At 37.7% G+C, this 8,978-nt stretch overlaps 1 pseudogene; it reads left to right on the top strand.

Annotated features, from left to right (window-relative positions):
• The first annotated feature begins 838 nt into the window (after window positions 1-838).
• Window positions 839-1,285, top strand: LOC102829118 (annotated as a pseudogene).
• The last annotated feature ends 7,693 nt before the right edge of the window (window positions 1,286-8,978 follow it).

Below are 8,978 nucleotides of genomic sequence, written 5' to 3'. Positions count from 1 at the left end.
TCACAGTTGTTTGCTAGTTTTTTTTGTTGTTGTTTCATATTTTTGCTTCCGCTTTGTGTGTGTGAATTTTCTTTTCTTATCCCATTTCAAGGGGAACAGCACTGGTGTCCAGCTACAACCACAACCTCTGTGGGCCCATTCAGAGGGCAAAAGCCAATACCAGTTCCTATACCATCTGATCAATGATAGATAGCAGTCAATTTCAGCCAAACCCACCATATACGGAGTGGCATAAACAGAAAATGGAGAACTGTGTACACACTTCCATTCTTTAATCACACCCACCAGAAGGCAGCTGGTAAGTGCCTAAGAACAAATTAACATACAAGCATCAATTAAGTACAAATACAATGACACCATAAAGTTTCAAAGACAACAGATAATTTAGTTCTCATTAAGAAAGAAGACAAAATGGCTCAAACAAGTGACCAAGATGCAGGGCAAAAAAACATTTCACAGGAAGAAAAGGCATTGGAAATACCTGAAAAAGAAGTCAAAAGAATGGTGCTTAGGTACCTTCACTGGATTGAGAGACAGATTAAGGAAAACACAGAAAAACTTTTGGAAGAATTCAGGAAAACACTACAGGAACAAACAGATAAAATAGATGACAGATTAAAGACAATACAAAATCTGCAAATAGAATTCCAGAAGATTAACATTAAGATTTAAGAAATGAATAACACATTTAAAGGGAAAAAGAGTAGATTTGGGGTTGTTTGTGTGGTGGCGGTGGCGGTGACCCACAGTGACTCGGCCGCCGCGCGTGGGGAGTGGGGGCTGTGCGGGACTCTTTTTTTTTTTTTTTTTCCAGACTGACCACGGGGCAGCTGGGAGCATGTCGACCCCAGCCAGAAAAAGACTCACGCGGGATTTCAAGCGGTTGCAAGAAGACCCCCTGTGGGTGTTAGTGGTGCACCATCTGAAAACAACATCATGCAGTGGAATGCAGTTATATTTGGACTAGAAGGAACACCCTTTGAAGATGGTACTTTTAAACTAGTAATAGAATTTTCTGAAGAATATCCAAATAAACCACCAACTGTTAGGTTTTTATCTAAGATGTTTCATCCAAATGTGTACGATGATGGTAGTATATGTTTAGATATTCTTCAAAACCGATGGAGTCCAACATACAATGTATCTTCTATCTTAACATCAATTCAGTCTCTGCTGGATGAACCAAATCCAAATAGTCCAGGCAGCACAGCTTTATCAGGAAAACAAAGGAGAATATGAGAAAAGAGTTTTGGCAATTGTTGAACAAAGCTGGAATGATTCATAATAGACAACTGGTCTATTAATCTTTTTCATCATTGTTGTGTATAATTTCCTCTCAATAGAAAGGTTAACAAATTTTAAGTGCCACAGGTTTTAAGGATTCTGCAGTAAAAGAAAAAAAAGTCCTTAAGTTTAGAACCTACAAAAGCTTGTGTATCTTGATTAATGTACTTTTTATTGCATGGTGTGAACTAAATTATTGCTACATAAATTTGTAATATATCCTGTTTGTATTTTTTTCCAAGTGTATCATGTTGGTGTGGGGTTTTCATGGCAGAATATACACATTTTGTAAATCTGTACTTTTTTCAAATATTGAATGTCTTATTTTTGAATTCTTTAGATTTTTAAATTGGAGAAAAGCACTTAAAAGTTTTTTATATATGAATATTACATGTAAAGCTGTTAAAATACATAACTTCAGTGCAAGAGACTTTGTCACTTATTTCCTTATCTCTGTAAGAGGGGTTAATAAGTCTCTAGCTCTCCATCAATTGATGATAGTTTCAAGAGAATGGATTTATATTTTATCAAGAAATTCTTCAAATTTGATTCTAAACCCCAATTATAATTCCATATTTTATTTTGACTGTACCTATATTTGTTTTGAGCAATTATATACATAACTGGATTTAAAAAAAAAAAAAGAGTAGATTTGGATCAATGGAAACCCAAATTAATGAGTTTGAAGATAAATCTCTCAATACTAGTATGCTAGAAGAACAATCAGAAAAATTAGGGAAAAAATCCAAAGAAAGTCTAAGTTTTATGTGGTGTCCCATGAGGAGGAATGACTTATGGTGATTGGAATTCCAGAACAGGAAGAGATAAAGAAAACCCAATAAAAAATTGTCAGAGTTATTGGAAGAAAACTTCCCTAACATCATGAAAGATGAGAAGATGAGCATTCAAGAAGCTGAATGAACCCCAAAAAGAATAGACACCAAAAGATAATCACCAAGATTTTGACTATATGTTGTTGTTGTTAAATGCTGTAGAGTCAGTTCTGATTCATAGTGATCCTGTATAGCGTTTCCAGTTTGAACGGCAGACCTTGCAGTTCAAACCAACCTTGAGGTCCTGTGTTTATCCTACAGCAAACTCTCCAAAATCAAAGACAATGAAACAATCATGAGAGTACTTGGGGAATTGGTTCTACAAAGGAGAACCAATTAAGACAAAACTCCAATTTCTCAGCATAAGCAATATAGGCAAGAAAACAATGGAACCACATATATAAAACTGAAAAAATCGCCAACCTAAATCTTGTACCCAGAAAAACTTTCCCTCAAATACAACAGCCAGATTGGGACATTTCCAGAAAATCAAAATTAAAGGACTTTGCAATAACTAAGCCAATTAAGAAATACTAAAGAGAGTTCTTTGGTTTGAGAACCAACAACAGCAAACAACAGCCTAAGATTAATTAACATATATAACAACACCATCGAGAACTCTATCCAGATATACAAGTATCCAAAGTAAAACAATCCTAGTGGTGGTAGTTATGTACTGTGGAGTCAGTTCCAACTCATAGCGACCCTGTACAGGGTTTCTGAGGCTATAAATCTTTACAGGAGCAGAAAGCCTCATCTTTCTCCCTCAGAACAGCTGATAGTTTTGTATTGCTGACCCTGAGGTTAGCATGCCAATTTGTGACCACTATGCTACCAGAGCTCTAAGAATGAAAATAGGGAACCAGAGATATAATTTATAAAGAAGACAACTACAAAGTAAAAACAAGGAGTGAAGTCAAGTATATTTCAAGATAAAATAAACTGTTTTAAACTGGGGAAGAAATTAATAAATTATAGAGTAACGTCAAAGAAAATTAATACATAGTCATCAAAACATAAAAAGGCAAACCATAAAGATTTAGCAAACATTAAAACAACAACAATGAAAATGCATAAAATCAGCTCAGCACAGGAAATTACATGGACAAAGAAACCAGCAATACCCCCCACACACTCACACACAGCAAAATGACAGGAATCAATTTAAGCCTATCAATTATTACACTGATCAATGTAATTACAGCAACTACACTGATCAATTACACTGTAAGTCCTTGTGTAGTGCTGTAGGGTAAACACTGGACCTCAAGGTTGGTTTGAACTGGAAGGTGGGAAGTTCAAACTCAATAGCCACTTCTCGGAAACTCTATACAGGGTCACACTATGAGTCAGAACTGACTCTATGGCACTTAACAACAACAATTACATTGAATGTAAATGGATTAAATGTGCTGGTAAAGAAACAGAGAGTGGCAGAATGGATAAGAAAACAGGATCCTTCACTATGCAGTCTACAAGAGACACACCATACACACAAAGGTAAAGACTAAAAATCAATGGATGGAGAATATGTATCAAGCTAACCTCAGTCAAAAATGAGCAGGAGTGGCAAGATAAATGTCTAATAAAATAGACTTTAAGGCAAATGAATAATTAAAATAATTCTAAAAAAAGACACACACACACAAAAAGACTGGGCTTACTGGTAAATAAGAAACATCGGAAAACCTGAGACTGTGGCCCTCAACCACCCTTCAGATCTGAAAAGGAATTCACCCTCATGGCCTAATTTTCAGCCAATGGTAGATAGGTTTATAGGAGGAAGGGTGGACAACATCACTAGCAAGGTACGATCACCATGGAACAATCATTCAAAATGAAAAGGGTAACATTTTCTAAGGATAGAGTTGAGAAGGGATAGGAAGATGGATGGAATGTAAACAGGAATCACAAGGAGGAAGCGGGATAACTTGATGCATGGAGGGGATTATAATCATTGAGATGAAACAGAGTGTATGACTTATTGAATGTAAAACTAATGATCTTTCATGTATACCTTCACTGAATTCACAATAGAAAGTTTAAAAACTAATAAAGTAAAATAAAAATTTACATTTGTATTCCATCAATTCCTGAAGAATTGTTTTTTGGTGCTTTTTTTCCCCAATGCCTTCAATTCAATTGGACTTCTTCCTTCAGTACTTTAGGGTTCTTGTTCATATGCTACCTATTGAAATGGTTGAATACTGACCAATCTTTTGGTACAGTGTGTCTGAGTATTACTTCCATCTTCTTCTGCTATTTCTGACATCATTCAATATTTTTTCCATAGTATCCTTCAATATTTCAGTTCTTTCAGCTTGAGCATGTTCTTCCCTTTTGGTTTTTGTACTATAGGTCTTTGTACATTTCATTACTGTCCTCTCACGCTACCATTTCAAATTTCTGTTCAATTCTTTTACTTCCTCATTTCCTCCATTTGCTTCAGCTTCTCTATAACTCAAGTGCAATTTTCAGAGTCTCTTCTGACATCAATTTTGGTCTTTTCTTTCTTTCCTGTATGATGTTCTTGATATCATCCCACGACGCTTTTGGTCATTAGTGTCAAATGCGTCAAATCTCTTCTTGATATTATCTCTAAATTCAAGTGGGATGTAGTCAGGATCATAGTTTGGCTCTCGTGACTTGTTTTAATTTGCCTCAGCTTCAGCCTGAACTTGCATAGGAACATTTGATGTTATGGTCCACAGTCAGTGCTTAGCTTTGTTTTGGCAGAAGATAATTGAGCTTTTCCACTGTCTCTTACCACAGATGTAGTCAATTTGATTTCTGTGTAGTCCATCTGATGAGGTCCAGGTATATGTTGTTGTTATGTGCTGTCGAGTCAGTTCTAACTCATAGCAACCTTATATAGAGTTTCCAAAGAGCAGCTGGTGGGTTTGAACTACTGATCTTATGGTTAACAGTACAGTGCTTATCCTACAGCACCACACCAGGTGTGTTGCTGTTGTTGTTGTTGTTAGGTGCCATTGAGTCAGTACCAACTCATAGAGCCCTTATGCACAGCAGAACGAAACACTGCCAGCTCCTAGGCCAACCTCACTACTGTTGCCACACTTGAGTACATCGATGCTGCCACTTGGCCAATCCATCTCGTTGGGGATCTTCCTCTTTTTCTCTGACCCTCCATCTTACCAAACATGATATCCTTCTCCAGTGACTGGTCCCTCCTGACAATATGTTCGAAGTAGAAGAGACGAAGTTTGGCCATCTTGGCCTCCAAGGAGCACTCTGGCTGTACTTCTTCCAAAACGGATCTATTGGTTCTTTTGGAAGCCCATGACACTTTCAATATTCTCCTCCAACACCATAACTCAAAAGCATCATCAATTCTTCTACAGTCTTCCTTATTCACTGTCCAGCTTTCGCATGCATATGAGGTGATTGAAAATACCATGGCTTGGGTCAGGTGTACCTTAGTCCTCAAGCTGACATCTTTGCTCTTCAACACTTTAAAAAGGTCTTGTGCAGCAGATTTACCTAATTCAATATGTTGTTTGATTTCTTGACTGCTGCTTCCATGAATGTTGATAGTTGATTCAAGAAGAAGTGGGGTTTTATATTGTTTAAGAAAGGTATTTGCAATGAATAAGTTGTTGGTCTTGCAAAATTCTACCATGCAATCTCCAGCATCACTGAGGCCAATATTCTAACTACTGATCCTTCTTTGTTTCCAACCTTTGCATTCTAATCACCAGTAATTATCAATGCATCTTGATTATATGTTTGAACAAAGTCAGACTGAAGAAATTGGTAGAATTCTTCAGTTTATTCATCACTGGCTTTAGTGGTTGGTGACTACATTTGAATACTAATGGTTGGTATTAACTGGTCTTCTTGTAGGCGTATGGATGTTTTCCTCTGACAGACAACATTGTACTTCAAGACAGATCATGAAATGTTTTTTTGGACAATGAATATGATGTCATGTCTGTTCAGTTTGTCTTTCTGGCCTAGAAAACAATATAATTGTTGGTTTCATAATGTCCAATACCAGTCCATTTCAGAATACATGCCTAGGCTACTGATCTTCATGTATTCTATTTCATTTTTGACAACTTCCCATTTTCCTACATTTACACTTCATACATTCCATGCTCTGATTATTAATAGATGTTTGTAGCAGTTTTTCCTCATTAGCCATTGTTGTTGTCATTGTTAATTGCTGTGGAGTCAGTTCTGACTCATAGTGGCACTGTATAGGGTTTCCAAGGAGCAGTTAGTGAACTGAACCATTAGTTTTGTGGTTAACAGTCCAGTGCTTATCCTACAGTGCCACATCAGGACTCCATTAGCCATTGTTGTTGTTAGGTGCCATCGAGTCATTAGCGACTCATAGTGACCCTATGCACAACAGACGAAACACTTCCCAGTCCTGGGCCAACCTCATGATTGTTACCATGCTTGGGCCTATTGATGTTGCCAATTTGCCAATCCATCTTGCTGGTGATCTTCCTTTTTTTCTCTGACCCTTCACCTTACCAAACATGGGATCCTTCTTCAACAACTGGTCCTTCTTGACAATATGTCCGAAGAATGAGAGACGAAGTTTGGCCATCCTGGCCTTTAAGGAGCACTTAGAGAAATGCAAATCAAAACAGTGAGATAACATCTAACCCCAACAGTAAAAACAATGTTTAAAAAGCAGAAAACAACAAATGCTGAGGATGGTTTGGACATACTGGGAGCCTCCTACATTGGTGGTGGGACTGTAAAATGGTGTAACCACTGTGTAGAATGGTATGGGACTTCCTCAAAAAGTTGGAACTAAAAATACTGTATGAGCTAGCAATCCCTCCACTTGATATATATCCTCAAGAAATAAAAGCCATGACACAAATAGGTATACGCACACTCATGCTCATCATTGTTGTTGTTATTGTTATGTGCCGCCAAGTCGATTACGATCCGTAGCGACCCTGTATAGGGTTTCCGAGGAGCAGGTGGTGAGCTTGAACCACTGACCTTTCAGTTCCAACGGCTTTGCAGTCTGGTGCATTAACCCACAGCGCCACACCAGGACTCATAGCACCATTCAAAATAGCAAAAAGATGGAGACAGCCTAAATGCCTCCATGGATGAATGGGTAAACAAACTTTGGTACATACACACAAAGGAATACTGTGTAGCATTGAAGAAGAAGAATGAATCTTCAAAACACCTCACAACATAGGTGACCCTGAAAGACATTTTTGTTAAGTGCCGTAGAGTTAGTTACAATCCATAGCGACCCTGTATAGGGTTTACAAGGAACAACTGGTGTGTTTGAACTGCTGATCTTGTAAAATGACAAACACTGTATTGTAAAAGATCAAGAAAAGATTTTCATACTAAAAGAAGCATTCTTTGAAGGCTGCCAGGGTTGGGAGAAAAGGGAGAATAATTCACTGGCTAGAGGGTAGACACCTGTTAACTTGGGTGATGGGAAGGCAATATGTAAGAGCAAGTATACAATATGATTATTTGGAATAAAAATTTAATTAATTAATTAATTAATTGAGATTTTTCTAAGCAAAGTCATTCCAGAGAATAATAAGCCTGCTTATTTCTCAAAAAGTTGAGATGAACTAACCCAATCAGAAATTCCTATCTATTATTGCTAAAATCTCATTCAGGGATTAGTGTAAAATGATTACTATAAGATTATTATATGGCCACCACTTGATTGTCAGTTTGTCATAGTTTGGTGGCTTGTGAGTTGCTGTGATTCTGAAAGCTATGCCACTGGTATTTTAAATATCAGTAGGATCACCCATGGTGGACAGGTTTCAGATGAGCTTAGAGACAAAGACAGACTAGGAAGAAAGAGTGACGAACTATTTCCAAATCTTTAGTCACTGCAAACCTTGTGACTAGCAAGAAACACTGTCAGATAGAGTGCTGGAAACTGAGCCCTTAGGGTTGGAAGGCACTCAAAATGCGACTGGGAAAGTGCTGCCTCCTCAATGTAGAATTGACTGTGATGATGCAAATGGAGTAAGGCCCATGGGAGAAAAGCCCTCAGGACCTTCATGTGATGATGTGTCACAATTCTAAATGAAGAGAAACAGCTGTAAACAGCCACTTAAAATCAGAACATGGAATGTACAAAGTATGAATCTGGGAATACTGGAAGTTGTCAAAAATGAAATGGAACACATAAACATCAGACTGGTGTTGCCCAGTTTGAATCTGACAACCACATGGTTTACTATGCCGGGAACGACAGATTGAAGAGGAAAGGTGTTGCAGTCATTGTCAAAAAGAACATATCCAGATCAGTCAAGAGGTACAATGCTGTCTGTGATAGGATAATATCCATGTGCTTACAGGGAAGCCCAGTTAATACCACTATTATTCAAATTTATGCACCAACCACTAAAGCCAGTGAGGATGAACTATAAGAATTCTATCTATTTCTTCAATCTGAATTCAATCAAGCATGCAATCAAGATGTATTGATCATTACTATTGATTGGAATGCAAAGGTTGGGAACAAAGAGGACGAATCAGTAGTTGGAAAATATAGCCTTGGTGATAGAAATTATGATGGAGAACACATGATAGAATTCTGCAAAACCAATGATTTGTTCATTTCAAATACCTTTCATAGACAGCATAAGAGACGACTATACACATGGACCTCACCAGATGGAATACATAGAAATCAAATTGACTACATCTGCAGCAAGAGACGATGGAAAAGCTCCATATCATCAGTGAAAACAAGGGCAGGGGCAGACTGTGGAACAGACCATCAATTGTTGTTGTTATGTGCCATCGAGTCGGTTCCGACCCATAGCGACCCTGTATAGGGTTTCCGAGGGTGTAAATCTTTACGGGAGTAGAAAGCATCATCTT

This window comes from Chrysochloris asiatica, unplaced genomic scaffold (genome assembly GCF_000296735.1).
Source record: "Chrysochloris asiatica unplaced genomic scaffold, ChrAsi1.0 scaffold00013, whole genome shotgun sequence".
Classification (NCBI taxonomy): Eukaryota; Metazoa; Chordata; class Mammalia; order Afrosoricida; family Chrysochloridae; genus Chrysochloris; species Chrysochloris asiatica.
Note: the sequence above shows the minus strand (reverse complement) of the source record. Positions and strands in the feature narration are given on the sequence as shown.